This window comes from Ovis canadensis, chromosome 4 (genome assembly GCF_042477335.2).
Source record: "Ovis canadensis isolate MfBH-ARS-UI-01 breed Bighorn chromosome 4, ARS-UI_OviCan_v2, whole genome shotgun sequence".
NCBI lineage: Eukaryota > Metazoa > Chordata > Mammalia > Artiodactyla > Bovidae > Ovis > Ovis canadensis.
In genome coordinates, this window is record NC_091248.1 from 108,768,590 (window position 1) to 108,788,192 (window position 19,603).

General features: G+C 36.2%; 1 protein-coding gene across 9 annotated transcripts in view; it reads right to left on the minus strand.

The window, feature by feature from the left end:
* Positions 1-19,603, minus strand: part of UBE2H (ubiquitin conjugating enzyme E2 H) — a 112,527-nt gene that overhangs the window by 73,071 nt on the left and 19,853 nt on the right. The window contains exons 1-3 of one of the 9 annotated variants that reach the window (XM_069588382.1): positions 4,542-4,602; positions 3,143-3,176; positions 1,491-1,560 (exon numbers count right to left, since the gene is read on the minus strand). The exons of 6 other annotated variants lie outside the window; for them this stretch is intronic. The gene's annotated coding sequence lies outside the window, so the exon portion shown is untranslated. Of the gene's footprint in view, positions 1-1,490; positions 1,561-3,142; positions 3,177-4,481; positions 4,603-19,603 lie in introns of those variants that run through there. 2 more of the 9 variants (XM_069588376.1, XM_069588375.1) reach the window with 2 other exon arrangements.

A 19,603-nucleotide genomic window follows, 5' to 3' on the forward strand; every position in this document is an offset into this window, starting at 1 on the left:
TAGACTGAAAAAAAAACAACAACTCCTGTTTACATACCCTGCTTAAAATTTCCACTGAGGCCTGTGAATGCAGGCAGTGCTCAATTCCTTCAGCCTGCCCACATGTCCACAGCTTCTCTCACTCAGCCACCCAATCCTGGGATTCTCCACAGTCATGAACACTCAGTTAATTCTTTGAATGATTGGTTTTACACCTCTATGTCTTTGCCTAGTTCCCTCCTCTCCACCTGGAATGTCCTTCAACTTTTATGTGCTGTCTGAAAATGCCTGCTCATCTTTCAAGACCAAGGTCAAACTTCTTCAAGACCATGCAAACTGTTGTACTGCAACAACAGTACCCAGTGGGCTGCATGCTGCTCCTTCCTCTGTGCACCTCTGCCACTCATAGGCTGGCAAAGTTCACCTCTCTCTCTTAGAACAGAGAAGTCATGTCTCTTCTTTTGGTAGCATCTCTACTGCTTTGCAAAGGGTCTGACAGAAAAGGCACTCAAAATATTTGATTAGAAAACAGGCTGAGAAAACCCTGGGATACCATTTCACATCCAGTAGACTGGCAAATGTTAGACAGCTAGACAAATGCTGGTGTGGGTATGAATAAACAGGAAGTCTCACAGGCTGCTGCAAATGTCAAGTTTGGTACAACCACTTCCAAGAGCAATTTTTTCATGTCTATCAAAGCTGAAGATGTGCACCATTAAGAGCAGCAATTCTGCTTCAAGTTATATACACTGAGCCATTATCTGTCAAATATAGAGCCTGATTAGCACTTTTTAAGAGAGGTATCTCAAGGGTTTATGAGTAATCACTTTTTCAGGGTAAATATTATTATTACAAAAGTAAAGTTTCTATTTTACATATATGTATACATATATACATTTTATTTATATACATGCTGCATCTCATTGTAAAATACATTTCTTATTGTGTTCGATAAACAAAAAAGCCTGATAAACAGTGCCCTAGAGAAACGTATGCGGTCAAAAAGATTTTCACGAATGTTCTTTACAGCACTATATACAGTAGTGAAAAACTGGAAATAACCTAAATGTACATTAACAAAATGGATAAGTAAAATATGGTAAATGCATGCAACTTTTACAAATGAGTTACCGGAGACCACCAAAGATGCATGCCTCTCCCTGACCACTGCAACAGCAGTAAAAGTACCAATCATGAGAACGATGATTTGTAATAAATATTATGATGGAAAAAAAATGAGTTACAAATGAAGTAGATCTACTCCTGTCAAAATCAAATCTCAAAAGTAGTAAGTACTGATATCATTTAAACATGCAAGATAATGCTACATATTTATGGACATATACATGTATTAGAAAGTCTTTTAAAATGATTGGAAAGATAATTCAAGAAAGTTGCTACCTCTACTTCATGAAGAGAGAGAGGGAAGTGAAATACAGGAGGATTCCAAGGGGGAGTGAAAGTAATCAGATCTTATTTCTTTTTTAAAAACAGATTTTCTGGGGAATTACCTGGCGGTCCAATGGTTAGGACTCTGCGCTTCCAATGCAAGGGCACAAGTTCAATCCCTGGTCAGGGAAACTAAGAACCCGCAAGTTATCAATCAATCAACCTTCTGAAGCAGTAAGGCAAAATGTTAAGACCAGACAAAACTGGGTAACAGATTCTCTTTTACTGTCATTCTCTTATTCCTCATATTTGTTGTGGTGCTCAAAAAATTTCATCATTTCAAAAACATTCTTAAATGAGCAAATAAATAGAATACATCAAAAGGGAAAAAAAAGGCAATCTTGTAAATGTCCTGGTGTTTACAGCTTCAGATCAATACACATTCCACATTTTTCCTTAAATTTGAATGCTTACAGATCAGACACTGCAGTAAGCCTTAAGTACACCGTCTCACTTAACTGATTCAATGGCCTCTGTGGCAGTCACTATTATTTTTTATTAGGATGACTGCATTACTGGCTCTGGTCTTTAATCTTGAGGGTCCAACTGTACTTACCATTCCACATTTTCTGAGGGCAGAAAAATGGATTAATCTATTTTTTAAAGATTTTAATATATATTCAAATCAAAAGGGTTCCTTCTGCTCAACTTTCAGTTAATTCAAAGAATCTACTCCAAAATCATACACAACTGAAAATTTACTAAAATGTATCCTACCTTTGCAGCTTTTTGTAAAAAATAAATATATGTACAATGAATGAATGCTAATCTAGGCTCCATTTGGTTGCTTTGCTTTAAAAAAATCAATTCAATGAACATAGGTACATGTCAAGTTCATTCGATGTAAATTGCTAAATGGTTAGAAGATTAGCAGCTGTAACAGCTAATTTAAATTATAATTTAAATGCTGAATTTATAAATTATTAGAATGTGTGAAAAGTATTTTCCTTACTAGGATAGCATTGATTTTAAAGTAATCTTTTGGTACTTTGTCTTTTTAATACTGTTAAATTATTTAAAGAAAAAAGAAAATATGCTTTCTTACTCTGAAAATGAATAAATAGTCTCATCACTTGAATATTTCCTCCATGGAAGTTACATGATTTAAGTGCAATTATTGTTAAAATTATTTGATGTGATAATGGTTCGATGGTTATATAGGAAAAGTCCTGACTCTTTGAAGATGTATGTTAAAAGTAGTTAAGCTAAAATGCCATTATTTTTGCAACTTAGAAATGATTCAACCAAATATATATAATTACATGCTGCTCCCATTGCTGCTAAGTCGCTTCAGTCGTGATCGACTCTGTGCAGACCCCATAGACGACAGCCCACCAGGCGCCCCGTCCTTGGGATTCTCCAGGCAAGAACACTGGAATGGGTTGCCATTTCCTACTCCAATAATTACATATTTATATATGAATATATTTTTATAAAATGTTATATATCTATATTAAATATATAATTCTATATGTATTAGTTATAAATATATAATTAAGCAAATATGGCAAAACACTTATTTTGAGTCTAGTGGGAAGGTATACAGAATTTATTTATATTCTTCCCACCCTTGTTTATCTGAAATTTTTCATAGTAAACTACAATGAAAAATTTCCAGTCAATATCTGCTGTGCAAACTTAATACTGCCAACATCATGCAATTCTATCTGAATTACCCTTATCAATTAACAACCAGAATATAATGAAGTTTTACCTGCTTTTGTAGTTTTTTTCATAAAAATGTATAGCTGAAAGAAAAAAAATCTACAATGTAGCCAAATTCAAGGCATACCAGTATATTTTAACCAGTAAGTATTATTGACAACCTAGAATTGGTTCCATAGCATTATCAGTCATAATTTAAGGCAGCGTGGACAAGCTTAGACTCTTTTCATGTGATTAGAAGTTCTATAGCAATTTAGAAAAATCATAAAACTGACAACCAATTTTCTCAATCACATTTCCAATAAGCCAAAATTTGGTAAAAGGATCTATAATTTAATACCTTGGTTTCATCTATCAGTGAAAATATCCCTTAAAGCAATTACAGATATCTGAGTTGATTTATATTAGATAGGACTGGTTCTAAAACATGGCTGCATTCTCAAATATTGTTCATAATGCCAAGGATCAGAGAACAAAAATGAAAGAAATTTACTGATTGAAATTACATTTATTTCAAGAAATTCTAACACAGGCCTTCTCCCATCTACTATACCATACTGCCTCTCAAAACATACTCTACACAAAAAACAAAACTGAAACAAGACATGAGGTAACCACAAGCTTCTCTCTCCTAAAACATACGATGAGACATACTCACTCCCTGGACAAAATCAGAGTGTATTCTTAACTTGGCTGCTCCCCATTATCAATGAAGGACCATAACATCTTGCCTCAGTTTCATCATCTACAATAATGCTAATAGCTGCTTCATTCAGAGAGTTGGTCAAAATTTGACCTAAACATGGTAAACAAAGCACTTGTATTCTCAGGTAAATAGGTGATGAGTTAACACTGAAAACAGTCTGAATAATAATTACACTTTCTTAATACTTCAACTAATTCCAAGGATCCATTTTTAGAAATGAAAGAGCATTTAACAGGCTTTTCCTACACAAACTTAACATTAATGCAGGTTTCTAAATATTAAGCAACATTTTACTACCATATTTCAGAGTCAGAAATGAAGATGTCAGGGTTTCCTACTTCATACTTATAAAAGCCTTAGTAAAAATTCATACCAAGAAAGTACTAAACTGCAAAAACGTACTTATTTTTGCTACCCATATCTGCAAAAATAGTAAGATTCAAAATAAGATTTTAAATTTATGCTATAAAGCTATTTTCAACTCTTTAGTCCCTAGAAGGCAATGCCAGGTATACATATGGCTGTGAAGGTCTTTCACTTCCTTTACATATATATACATACATACATACACAATTAAGAGTTATATACAAAATGCCTTCAGAGAAAATAAAAATATTCAAGTTGCAAAGACTCAAAATATCTAAGCCAACTCCTTATTTGATAGGTGAGGAAACAGATATACCCCAGAAGAACACGAAAGGTACATTTCACAGCAAGAAGCAGCAGAGCCAAGGGCAAAAACCTTTCAGGGAGTCCTCCTTCTCAATAACGCGCTGCCTCTCCTCCACCAACCTCCCATGACCAAACTCCCAAATTAGGTCCTCTGAGTTAAAGTTTGAAGATACCAGCTAAATTATAAATGAAAAGTGCCAACTGAACGGTTTTCCTTCTCCTTTAATGCCCAAGTAAATAATTTATCATACAATCCCAGTCCCCCAACAAAGCAGAACCTAGAAGACATGGAATAAGGGTTGAAAGATCAATTTTTGTGAGCCAACATTCAAGGCATGGAAAACCAAGCCTAAAATGATAATGCTCTCAAATATGTATGAAAGAAAAAAAAAAACAAAACAGCATTCACTGTGGCAAACAACTGCTGGTTTCTCAACCCAATACCTATTTCTCCCCTTCTTTCTTATTAATAAAATTCTGACTATTAAGGGTAGTCAAAAAGCAATGTTTCCAAGCCTCCCTTGCAGCTAAGGTTGGTCAGTTGACATTTCGTGCCTGGGATATAAGAAGTGCAATTTGTAGGAAAGGATGCTCAGAAAATCTCCTTAGAAGTTGAGGGAAGGGGAAGGGCTGTCTTAGCTAGTTCATATCCCTTTCACCTTACTCACCCCTTTCTTCCTGCTCTTGCATGAAACATTATTGTGATGACAGGAAAGACCCCTTAAGGAAGTGAGCCACACACAAAGACGGTTGGGGAAAAAAAACAGAAGGAAGCTGGGTCCTTGCCAACATCAATCCTGTCCTTATCTGCCAACCTGCTAACTCTATGTTACAAACACATTATTTCAGATCTTTTACTAGTGTGCATGCGTGCAACATCACTTTAGTCATGTCTGACTCTGTGCAACCCTAGGCAATGTAGCCTACCAGGCTCCTCTGGACATGGGATTCTCCAGGCAAGAATACTGGAGTGGGTTACCGTGCACTTCTCCAGGGAATCTTCCAGACTCAGGGATCGAACCTGCATCTGGCAGGCACGTTCTTTACCACTAGTGCCACCTTAGCCAACTATAATTCCTGAGTTAACTAAGCAAATACATAGTAAACGCATTTACAAACATTATTTCAAATAATCCTTCACGCAATTCTACAATGTGGTATTTTGTTCATTTTTTGGATAAGGAAACCAAATGCAGATGCAAATCCAAGTATGTCACTGAAACTTACAGTCATCCCACTGTAATTTTTCAAAAGTAGTACATATCTGGAAAAGTATATGCATTTCAAAACATTACCTTAATCATTCTCATGTAACATGCCATAAAATCCATGCATTCCCTTCTACTAACACCATTAAAATCCTGCCAATTCACGATCAGATTTCAACAACCTATGTGTGTAAATTCTTTTTACCAAGAGTCCTTCTTTGGTTGACTAAGGATGAGAGATCATACCTCTAGCAAATATCAGGTGTGCCCTACTGGTTCTACAGTGTCCATTAAATGATAAAAAGGTAAAAAAAGCTCAGCCTATTCACCTTATAGCAACTCATATAATCCTGATCACACACACTGCACTCTAATATACACATATTTACAGTGACAAATGTACAGCCTCTGGTCCTTTCATCAACCTAAGCCACCAACCACCTCCATCACCACAGGCGCCTTTTTGCTTATTTACCTCTGGTCTCTATGACATTCAGCTTCCTCCTTCTCTAACAGACTTAACTCCTCACTTTTCCAGGCTCTAACTCTCTTTTTAAACTTATTTTTAAGGATACCTATTTCTACAATATCTTTATATCTTCATATCATGGTCCTATTCATTATTTATAGACATAGAATTAAATAGAGGCACTGGAGAAGGAAATGGCAATCTACTCCAGTATTCTTGCCTGAGAAAGCCCTTGGACAGAAGAGTATGGCAGGCTGCAGTCCACGGGGTCGCAGAGTCAGACACAACTTAGCAACGAAACCACCACAAACAGAGGCACAAGGTTAATAATAGAACCTAGTAATTTATCTTTTACTAGAATTATTTAACAGAACAGCAAATGCTCTAAAGATGAAGAAACAAGCATCTGTACCTCGTAGGTCCTCATGAAATCACGCAGAATACACAGTAACAGTCTTCAGACTTAGAGTAACAGAGGCCAGGGCTTCCCTTGTGGTCCAGTGGTGGCTAAGGAACTGCCTTGCAATGTAGGGGACACTGGTTCAATCCCTGGTCCAGGAAAATCCCACATGCCGAGGAGCAACTAAGTCCATAACTAAGTGCCATAACTACTGAAGCCCACGCTCTAGAGCCTGTGCTCTGCAACAAGAGAAGCCACAGAAATGAGAAGTCTGTGCATGGCAACCAGATAGTAGCCTTTGCTCATAGCAACTAGAGAAAGCCCAAGCAGCAACAAAGACCCAGCATAGCCAATAAATAAATAAATATGTAGATTAAAAAAAAAAAAAAAACCAGATGCCAAAAGTAAACTTGTAAATCTCAAGCTTCAGTAAATAGATTAAAATTTTTTAATTAAAAGAAAAAATTTAAAAAAAGAACCTTAATTCTGCTACTCTCCTTCATTCATTTTCTAAGAACTACACAGTAAAACCTTCCAAAGCCTGCTTTACAACAGAAATGGAAATAACTCAATACTCACCACTGTGGTCCAACATTATGATTAAATTGAAAAACAAAAAGCTTTATATATTAAAAAAACACAAAATTAACATCATGTCTTACATTTTATTTTAAAAGCCTGAATTCCAGGATTATAGTCTTCCAGCTTGGAATGAAGATACTTGCTTTGTGAATGGAATATTCTGACAATGGACCCATTGTCAACTGCCCATAGTCAACTCAGTGCCTGATAAAAACACTTAATGCATCATACCCTGAAGCCCAAGAAGTAAACTGCTATCCAATGTGTTTTCTCATCTCCACACAAGCACTACCTTATTTCATGACATCTATGACACGCCAAGAAAGGAAAGAGCTGACAAACTGACTCACAACCAATTCTAAGACATCTCAAAGATGTTAAGGGGAAAAAAATGCCTTAGAATCTATGAAATATGGTGTAAACCTGGCATTCTTTACTAATATAAAAACACTTGCCATCTTCACACACCTATTTTCCTTCTTGGGTAAATGTGTATTTACATGGTTTACTGTATAATTCAATTCAATCTGATTCAAATATGTTATTAAAGAACCTACTATTTCGCCAATGCTATGCTAGGTACAAATAAAGCGCATCCTAGGCTTTATAATAACATGACAACTTCTCTATTGACACACGTTTGTTAGAGCAGCAGTGGTCTTAGAACCCTTTTCACTTATAAAATTGATGACCCTGGACTTCACTGGTGGTTCAGTGTCAAGAATCTGCCTGCCAAAGCAGGGGATACAAGTTTGATCCCTGGTCCCAGAAAATTTCACATGCCACAGAGCAACTAAGCCTGTGTGCCACAACTACTGAGCCTGCCTGATGCAAATACTAACGTCTGTGCACCCCAGAGCTCATGCTCTGCAACAAGAGAAGCTACCACAAGGAGAAGCCCATGTAACGCAACTCGAAAAAGCCTGTGTACAGCAACAAAGACTCAGCACAGGCAAGGAATTGAAAAAATTGAATTATACAGTAAACCATGTAAATACACATTTACCCAAGAAGGAAAATAGGTGTGTGAAGATTAAAAAAAAACTTCTCATTTCTGTGGCTTCTCTTGTTGCAGAGTACAGGCTCTAGAGTGTGGGCTTCAGTAGTTATGGCGCATGGACTTAGTTGCCCAAAGAGCTTTTTTGGTATATATATCTATTGACATTTATCATTGAAAAATGTTTAAACATTAATTCATTTAAAAGTACTAATAAATCTTATGCATGTTAACATATCATGTTTATGGAAAAAAATTTCAAAAAAAGCAATTTAGCAAATCTCTTTAATGTCTGGCTTAATAGAAGTGAGCTGGATTCTCAAATTTGCTTCTGCATTCAACCTGGTACAATATGTTTCAAATGTAGTTAGGAGAAGAAGAGTAGTTTAACAGATTTTTCAGAAAATTCTGAACATTCTTCTGGTATTACGTCGAAACTTAACAAGTGGTAGATTCCTAAAGGCTACCTGCAATGTGGAATCTGAAATACTACAAATGAAATGTTCATAGTTACATTAAAATTCACTGCTCTACCTTGTATTTTAAACAAGTCTTTTACCCAACACATGACTTTCTATCATGCACTGGCCATTTAGAAAATAAAACAAGTTTACTGACTTCTATAAATCTTCCCAACACTGACACATTTCATCACACAACAACAAAAAAATCACGTTACTATCACTACTGATCTCATCAGAAATGTCTAAGTATTAGACAACTGTCAAGCATGTGGTGCAGATACAAGCTTTTCCAAATTCTGATATTCATTTTAAAGCTTATATTATTATCACTGACAACATACATTATCAGTTTTGCTTAAAGTGATGGGCTCACTTTGTTCCTTTCTGAGGAAACATCTGCCACACATCCAAGTCTGAATAACCAGTTTGTCAGCCGGTCACACTTTCAAGTTCAAATGGTGTTCCATTTAAAAAAAAAAAAAAAAAAAGCAGCTAGTTTGGCTGGCAAGTCACCTATGTGCTTTTTCTGGAAACCACCACCATACTTTCAGTATGCAGGAAAAGTGCTCCCCATTTTAACACACAGAATATAGTAAGGAAACAGGTACTTTAGAGTTAAAATTCTGAGTAATTGTCAAAATTTCAAGTACCTGTCTTGATAAGTTACTCCTTAGCAAGAGCATGTTCAAGTGAAATTGCCTTTTTTTAAAAACTTTAGATGTATGGTGGCAAAAAATATGACAACCACTAATACGGTTTTGGTGTGCTATGCATTCAATGGTGTATTTTGTGGCAGGGTGGGGGGCCGGTGGCGTGTGGCCTCCAAGATCTTAGTTTCTCCACCAGGGACTGAATCTGCGCCCCACCTGATCGCTAGAGAAGTCCCAAGGCTTTCATAGTTTAATCCATTATTGGTTTTGGCCTTGTATCATCAGTACAAAACATCACTACTGAAAAAAAAAACAGAAAAAGGCAAAAAAATTAATTAATGTAACTATGAAACAAGTTTTTACTTTATCATCTCCCTGAAAGTATCTTAGGGATCCCCAGGGGCCTGCAGGCAACTCTGGAACCTCTGTGTTAGAGAATTCAAATGACTGAAGAACTTACCAAAAAACTAAGGAGCAAAAATATGTTCTTCCCTAAGAGACTGTGCGTGCACACAGAAAGAAAAAACAGTATACTCATGTGTATATACAGTTTAAACATATCATTAAAGTTCTGCATTTGTAAAATGAGATTTTAAATATCTCACTATAACAAAGACATGGAAGCAAACGCCCAGTGACAGATGAATGGATAAAGAAGATATGGCATACATAATACAATGCTGCTGCTGCTAAGTCGCTTCAGTCGTGTCCGACTCAGAGACGGCAGCCCACCAGGCTCCCCCGTCCACGGGATTTTCCAGGCAAGAGTACTGGAGTGGGGTGCCATTGCCTTCTCCAATACACTACTACTCAGCCACAAAAAAGAATGGAATGACATTTGCAACGACATGGCTGGACCTAGGGATCAGCATACAAAAGAAGAATGATCCTAATACATGTACTCATGCGTGATATCACCTAACAGGTGGAATCTAAAATATGACACAAACGAACTTACTTCCAAAACAGAAACAGACTCACAGACACAGAGACCAAGGTTACCAAAGGGGAAAGGGTGTGAGAGAGGGACAAATTAGGAGTTTGGGATTAGCAGATACAAACTGCCATATCAATATATAGTATGGATAAACAACAAGGTTCTACGTAGAGCATGGAAAACTATATTCAGGATCCTGGGATAAACCATAATGGAAACAAATATGAAAAAGTACACACACACATATATGTAACTGAATCACTCTGCTGTATAACAGAAACTAACACAACATTTTAAATCAACTATACTTCAGTAAAAAGTATTCTTTTAAAATCCAACTATTACAAAGTATTCCTTCCATGATTCTGCCTAACTAAAAATAAGCCACGTATAACTTTTACAGCATGCATGAGCTGTCAAAGCACTTCTTAAAATCTTCTCTTTCCTCACAGAGTATGGGTAAAAGGTAAAAGTAAATACAAAATAAAAGTCCTCAATGAAATCCTGAACAGACCAACAAGTTCACAGGATCAAATATTAAGACAGTAAAAGTCATCTCTAGAACTACTAATTTGTAAGGGAGAACTTGAAACAGTTAATAAAGTATAAATTAAGAGTACTAATAAGCTAAATGATATGATGAGTTTAAGGTATTCAATTTTACAAATGGAATAACCCAAGTTTCAGCTGTTTCTTTTCCCAATCTTAAAAATTTCCTTTGATCTTAAATAAAACCAGCAATCAAAGAATCTTTAAAAAGAACTCCCCTGAAAATGCCATTTAATAAACTAAAGTATTACCATTTGGGACAATTTCAGAACACAAATACATATTATATGTGGAAAAATGAACAATGCACAGAAATGGCAGATGGCAGCTGCACATTAAAGGACTTCAGTCCTCTTGCCTCTCTCCTGTGAGATTTCCATATTGTTTCTATATAGAAACAATGTTTAGTCTAAAACTGATCTAACTAAGGGCTTGGTGGAAACCTGTGGCATACTATTTATCAGAATTCATTGAACAGGTGTTTCCTGAGCACCTACTTCATATGCAAAGCTGAATATGTGCTAGAAGGGATGAAAGCATGAGAAACTCTCATAGGCTCCAGACCTGTCACTAGAAGGACTTAATGCTATCATCTCAGCACTCTCAACCAATCTGTGCAGCTCATAAAAAGTGGGTCATAACATCTCAATGCAAGGCTTCTAACAGACTAAATGTGAAATATATTAGAATGAGAAGTAGCACATTATAAAACAAATATCAGGGGATAAGAAAGGTAGAACTGAGGCTAGAACAGGGCAGCTGTATAAAATTCAGCTACTTGTCACTTAGAGTTTTTTGTTGTTTTTTTTTTAAGTACAAAAGCAAATCTGGAAAAACAATTAAGAGTTATTATTAGCTCTGGTCACAAAAAAATGGCTCACCAAGGTGAACGGATAAACTGTGGTACATCTAGACAACAGATTATTATTCACCTCTAAAAAGAAATGGTTATTGGCCCAAAAAAAGACATGAAGGAAACTTAAATGCAAATTGCTAAGTGAAATAAGCCAATCTGAAAAGCCTACCTACTGTATGATTCTAGAAAAGATAAAACTAAGACTGTAAAAAAGATTAGGACTTGCCAGGGGCTGGGATAGGGAAGAGTGAACAGGAAGAGCACAGAGAATTTTTAGGACAGTGCAAATACTCTGTATGATACCACAGTGACAGATACATGTTGTTATACACATGTCCAAACCCACAGATGTACAACACTGAGTGCACCCTAGTATAAACTTTGGACTCTGGGTGATAATGATGTGTCAGTGTAGGCGAATCAACTGTAACAAATGCCCTACTCTGGAAGGGGATACTGATAAGAGGGGAGGCTGTTTATGAGTGGGGCAAGGGGATACAGGAAATCTTTGTCCCTTCCCTTCAATTTTGCTGTGAACCTAAAACTGCTCTAAAAAAATATTCTTGGGAATTCCCTGCTGGTCCACTGGTTAGGACTCTGCACCTTCACTGCCAAGGGCGAGGGTTCAATTCCTGGTCAGGAAACTAAGATCCCACAAGCCACTCAGCATGACCAAAATGAATGAATAAACAAACAAACAAACTTTAAAAAAAAAGGCCTTCCAAGGTACTCAAACTTAAGAAAGTGAGCAAAGATAAAAGGAGTACAAAAGAAAGAACCAGCTGAACATCTGCCCAGAGTCATCAAACCAGTAAGATGTCACTAAGTGCTACACCACTGACTCTCAGCACTGACATGACAAGCAGGTGCTGGCGTTAAGGTCAAAGGTCTAAAAATGCACAACCAGTTACTAAAACAATAAACAGCTGGCTACAAACACTTCTGACTTACATACCAAAAACCCAGGTGTCCTCATGAGTTGAAAACATAAATTCTGACTATTCTCTACAGTCTTAAAATAATTTATTACCACTACAAATATTATAATATTTATAACTAGCAAGATATTTACCATTAACATTCAGTTTCTACCGTTCTTCCTCACTATCTTCAAGGAAGCCTCTGAGAGCTAAATACTTTACCTTAACTTTTGAGCCTAGAAATCAAATGGGTTTGGTCAAATTTTAATATATCATTATTACTTTTTCAGAAGTCACCTACCCAATAACCTCAACTATAAATATATTCTGCTCAAGAAAACAATGTATTGTAAATACTTTAAGACTTTTATCATATGAAAATCAGTGTTATTCCTAGGGAGAAAGGAGAAAACAGCAACAAAAAAAGAAAAACAGTCAAAATAAAATACACCAAAAACTGTCAGAGTAAACAAGTTCTCTTAATTAAAGAAGAATTACTTGGAAAATTCTCAGGAAGTTCTACGCAGTTTATTTTTCCATAATAATTGAATTTCTGGGTTAAAACTGCCAACTATAATTATATCAAAGTTTTCATTGAAACTACAAATAGAACTGCCAAAAACAAGAGAAAAAGATATCGAAATGGTGAAAAGTACACCCCTTTAAGATAGAATAAAATGTTTCAATGGGTCAAAATAAGGACCCTTTGCTAGAATTCACAGCTAATAATATATTTTTTTCTGTTTTAAGTTAACTATATAACTAGTTAATAACAGAAAGATACAGAATGTAATAACATTTTATCACTATCTCACACCCAAGTTCTCTTTCTGATCTAAAACTCAAGATGACAGAATTTCTTGAGCTATAAGGTTTTTAACTAACACCTTTGCAACTCATCCTAAGTTTATCTTCATTTCCACATGTTATTCTAGATCTAAAAACAGCCAAATGCTGAAAGATAAATTTGCCATGCAAATTGCTAAATAACCAAACCCACTAAATCTGTGTGCTCCAAGACCACATTCTCATATATCTACATCCCATTTTATTTTTTTAAAGAGACAGTACCATTTACACTCCACTCAAGAGTAAGTTCTGTATAAAATCCACTAATAACTAAGATTAATGCACTACTGTGTTACAATCAGAAGTAAAAAACAATTACTCCCTCTGGGAGGTGAAGCCTACCTCCTCTGGCCTCCTTGACAGTCAGCTAACACTTGGTAAAGAATCCGCCTGCAATGCAGGAGACCCTGGTTCAATTCCTGGGTCGGGAAGACCAGCTGGAGAAGGGATAGGCTACCCACTCCAATATTCCTGGGCTTCCCTTGTGGCTTAGCTGGTAAAGAATCAGCCTGCAATGCGGGAGACCTGAGTTCGATCCCTGGGTTGGGAAGATCCCCTGGAGAAGAGAAAGACCGCCCACTCCAGTATCTGGCCCGGAGATTTCCATGGATTGCATACTCCACGGGGTCACAAGACATGGCTGAACAACTTTCACTTTCACACTTGGTGACTAGCTTCTGAAGGATAGAACACAGAAGGGAAAAACAGTAACTTCACAGTGGAGAAATTTGGCAAGTGCAACCTAAGCCAAGTGGATCAAAGTTAACATCACCAGTGAGGCCATGAGGACATAGGCACTCCCCCCATACACACCCTACTTGTGATAAAACGGGCACTTCACCTCTGCAGTATTCTTTCCAAAACCCACAAGAAGTTTGGCTAAATTTTAATACCTCACTATTATGAGGTCTAATCATGAGGGGGAAAAAATCAGATAGACTGGAATTGAGCACTCCAAAAACTGCCTGACCAGTGCTCCAAAACAGTCAGGGTCATGCAAAACAAAGAGAAACTGTCACAGACCAGAGAAGGCTAAGGAGACATGATCACTAATACGGAAAACCTGCAACAGAAAAAAACATGTTCATGGAAAAACTGGTGAAATCTGAATAAAGCCTGGAGTTTATAGTAACATACCAACATTGATTTCTTAGTTTTGAAACACGTACCTCAGTAGTATAAATAACAGAGGTAACGAGAACTAGTTGGGGCATAAGAACTCTCTGATTTTGCAACTTCTCTGTAAATCTAAAATTATGAGTTTATCTTTAAAATAAAAGCTATCAAAACATTAAGGCAAATCAGTAGAAAATAAGAAGGGCAGCTTACATCCCAAGCCTTCCGTTAAAATCACCCCAACTTTTAAAAAATTAAGCATCTAAAGTGTTTGTACATCCTTGACAGTCTTAAGACTAATTAAAATCACCATAACACAAAGCAAAACTGAATCACTACAGACATTCAGTTTAAATATCAATAAAAATGCTGGCAACTAAATTTTCTTCAACAGATATATCTTCAATACCTGGAGAGTATTAAGACATAAAGGTGTCTAAGCACTATTATTTCCACTTCATGATTTTGCAGAATGCAAGGTATTTCAGTAACGTATTTGTGGCATTATAACAGAAATAGCTCTATGTCAAAATTTAAACTATGATCTGAAAAAAAAAAGGACAAAGGTAAAAAAATATTTAGATGCTTAAATACTGAACTGTCTCAAACTCTTATGGGATCCTATTGTGGCTGGGCATATTCTTTTACTCAATTATATCCACATTGCCTAACTTTACCTTTTAAAACATGAAATATAATTCAGGTAATTAAATACATAAAATTTTGAAAGGAACAGCATGCTGCCATTCTATCTGGATAAAAGCTTCCATAAATCAGGTACTTTTTTTATAAGGCTTACTTTCTTCTAAAATTATTGACAGGGCACATACAATTCAGACATCTCAAGAATACCAGATACAATGCCATCTAATCTACTGTTATAAAGAGATATCAGAACACTTACATTAAAACCTATTTAAGTCAATTTTTTCTTTATGATATTATTCAGAAATAGGATTAACTGAGGCATTGGGCTATATACTGCTTTAAATCTATTTTTCATGTAATAAATGTGACTATAAGCAAAACTGATTTTATAAGTCACAAATGAAAAGCAGATTCCTTATATCAACATTGGCTTCTATTTTTTCTATCAATAACAAAAACAAAGTTACCAGAGTTTACTCTCCAAATATGAAGTAGTACACCCAAGCATTAGTATTTCTCAAAGTGTTACCTAAGGCCACAAATGATATTGCTTAAAAAGAATACAATTATTACTTTCAACTTTCAATTACAAGGAGCCCTCATATTTAAAAAGGGCTTTGTAATACTATTATCTGCATTCCAAGTTTACTCAAAGTAGAAAAACAGGTTAAAATATCTATGAAAGTGTAACATCTACTAAAATTTAACTTCAAATAATAAAATGCCATCAGAACTTCATCAGAGCTGACAAAACACTCTAAGAATGACATTTGAGAACTAAAACAGCCAGAACTGATAGACTAAAATTGTTATATTTTACCCAATTCTTTCAAATAATAAGCCCCAATTTAAAAGCATAAATCAAACACTAATTTTTGATTCTATAAAAAAGATTTCTATTTCCTATTAAGCAGAAAGATAAGACATGTATCTGTCAATTAAGATAATCCAGTTCAAAGGCTTAAGCACATAGATCAGATCAACCCCCAAAATGGAGAATAAGCACAAGTAGATATGGTATTTTGTTAGTCATTCTTTGAGTTACAAGATGCAAAGGGGGGAATCCCCTGGAGGTTCAGCGGTTAGGATTCCATGCTTTCACTGCGTGGGGCCTGGGTTTGATCCCTGGTTGAGGAACTAAGGTCCTGCATGTCTGTGTGGTGTGGCCAAAAGAGAAAAAATGTAACAGGGCTAAAATTTAATCCTGGGAGTAAGCTCCCAAAGGGCAGGAGACTCCCATTTACCTTGCCTGAAGAGCACAGGAGGATGCTGAGAGAAGACCTCTAGACTCCCTACCTTGAGGACTTAAAGAAAATAGAGATGAAGATCTTTAAAGTGTAAGAACTCAAGATTCAGGTGCCAAGTTCCACCATGTCTCACTTCACTGAACAGAGTTAGGGCAAATCTAAGGCACAGCCTATTTTTATCTTTGGAGAATGGGTATCAAAGTTGTAAACTACTACTATATGTTTTTAGCATAAGTAAGTTCAAGTTTGATAAATAAATGCCAAATTGCACAAAGTGAAATAGGCCAAGCATATTCTGATTTTCCAACTTCTAGAAAAAAGAACCTGACTTTACTTCTACTTTTAATTAAGGAAATACCTTCTCTCCAAAGGTTTATTTGTGTACTTTCCTGCCAGTAAATTCAACTCTCTTGTCTGATTTCTAGAAATTAGTCACAGTATAAGAGAGGCACACTAATAGAAAACAGACATACAGAATGAAATATATGAAAAGAATGTAGTCTTTTTGAGTCACCAATAGTCTTCCTGATATGTCACTGTTAATATACTATAAAACTCTTGGCTAAAACTCAAACAAAGGAAAAGCCACATTAATTACTCAAAGATTGATAGAATCTGTCTATTCTACTTTAAGAGCCTGTAGAAAGAAAAAAGCAAGTAAATGTTCACAAGAAGGTGAATGACTCAATACAGGTATACTCAAATATACGTCTTTGATAATCAAAGACAGCATTCAAGGGTGGCCCTTCTTCACTACCAGAAGAAATGGGCAGGAATCCAGGTAATTAGACTAAGGAACACACTTAAAGGTCTACTTCCTCTCCTCCTTCCGTTCATAAAATAAACCTGACTTAAAAGAAAAGTATTTTGTTTTTTAATTTCTGAGGATACAAATGAATAGAAAAGCAAAATACAGGGTTTGTTTTTTTCTTATTATCAAGATGGTGGCTCTGGTGAACTGAATGAATTAATTGGTAAAATCAACAGATGCTAATAATGCCAAAATAGAGTTGCCAAGATCAGTGATTCTGTTATCAAATACACATTATGCTCTACATTTTAATACACTTAATTAAATATACTCAGAAGCAACATTGAGATGGGTCACCAAATTAAGATAAACAGTTAAAACTCCTCTCATAAGAAAACACCACAAGCATTTAAAATGCATTTCCCTTCTGGGTTTATCCATTTCATGTAAGTTTGTAATAAAGACCCAAAATGTACAAGAAATTCATGGGATGATTTCATTGTAGGAGCCTTAATCTTCGTTAACAATGTGCCCAAGTTCCAAATCCCACTTGTAGGACTCTCTAGGTGACCATTTGTTAGTGAAAAAAGCAAATTCAGTCTCTTTCCTTTGGAATGAAATAAAAACTATGACCTAGTTTCAAGCTTTGTTGCCAAGGAGACTTATTAATTTATTTACAGATTTAGATTAATAGATTAGCAAAAGGGTACTAAACATTCAGTAGTCTGTAAAACCATAAAACAATGTATCTTACTATATTATACCTGCTGCTGCTGCTGCAGCTGCTAAGTCGCTTCAGCAGTGTCAAACTCTGTGCGACCTCAGAGACGGCAGCCCATCAGGCTCCTCCGTCCCTGGGATTCTCCAGGCAAGAGTACTGGAGTGGGTTGCCATTTCCTTCTCCAATGCATGAAACTGGAAAGTGAACAGGAAGTCGCTCAGTCATGTCCGTCTCTTGGCGACCCCATGGACTGCAGCCTACCAGGCTCCTCTGTCCATGGGATTTTCCAGGCAAGAGTACTGGAGTGGATATTATACCTAGTGATCTCTTATGAACACAGTTCTAACCAAGTCAACTTTCTACAGACAGACACTACAATGGAGATGTTTACTGAAATCTTTGAATTAATCAATCCTTCAAAACTATCTAAACAACAGAAAGTCAACTGATTAAAAAGCAAAATTCAGATAACCAAAGTTATACTAAACCATCTGAATGAAACAACTAAATCTATATTCACTAAGCTGAGTAGTAACCCAAATGCTTCTGAAGTAACATGAACCAGGCACACACTATATCTAATTTTCTGTTTATATTACTAATCAACTAAGATTTTATCATCCAAGAAGCCTTGAAAAGTATGCATGATAAAAATATAATACACAGAACAATTTACAATATTAATAACAATTTCTCATATAGGCAGTATCTCTTACTCTGATACATAATGCCTTCTTAAAAGTGGTTTACAAGTTGGAAACCAGCAAGTTGAACAAAAGCCATTGCATTTCCTATCAATTAAATAATATTCTGAATCCCTAAATATGGTTCCTCCAAGTGCAACAGCCCAGGTATCTTCTGACAGAGCCCAAAGACAGACCCACCAGTCATGCCTGTCCTGACAAAGTGCAGCCAAGCCTTTCCACATCACATGGCTTTCCTACGCCTTCCTGGCTGCTCTGCTGGACAGGTCAAAAGATCAGTAAGCACCTATTCAAACCACCCACTTGATGCCCTTGATGCCTAAAAGGCAGGGTTAAGGCAGAAGGGATCCTTCACCCCTCATGAGCATGTAACTGCCCCGTGGGACTTCCCACCACGTGGGACTTCCCACCACCTGGGTCTTAAGGATTTGGGTTCTGTCGGGCATGGGCAAGTGCCACCACAAGCACCAGCCTTCGAACAACCTGCCAGCTTCCCAAGGATCCGATGAGGTACAGAGAAGAAACAATAACCATAGCACCCCCATAAAAATACAACAATTCTTCTCATACCCCACCTGAGAATTACCAAGGTAACAACAGCCTATCAACAGTATACACTGACTTGCCTGTGTTTCCAAAGATTTCTACATTGCACGTAAATTACACTTTGGCAATCTGGAAACAATACTAACACATATGCTCAGAGCACCATCCTCATGTTTGAGGACTGAACCAAAGTCCACCCAGTGAATAAACTGTCACTGACTCCAACATAAAACAGGTTGTTTTTATTTTTGTTAGCCAAGCTAAAAATTCCAGTTGTGAGTAGCTAAGATGTTAATTTTTTGAGCAACATGCATATAAACTAGTATACATTCAAATGTTTGTAATGTATAAAAATGTGATAGTAAAGCAACATCTGATTTATTATTATAGCAATGTCTATTAATTATCAAATCACAAAGCAAAACAAAAAACCCCACTATTTTGCTAAATATTAACTTTTTAAAAAAAGATTCCAGGAAAACATATTTAGGGATACCCTCTTAGAATGTGTTTCCAGT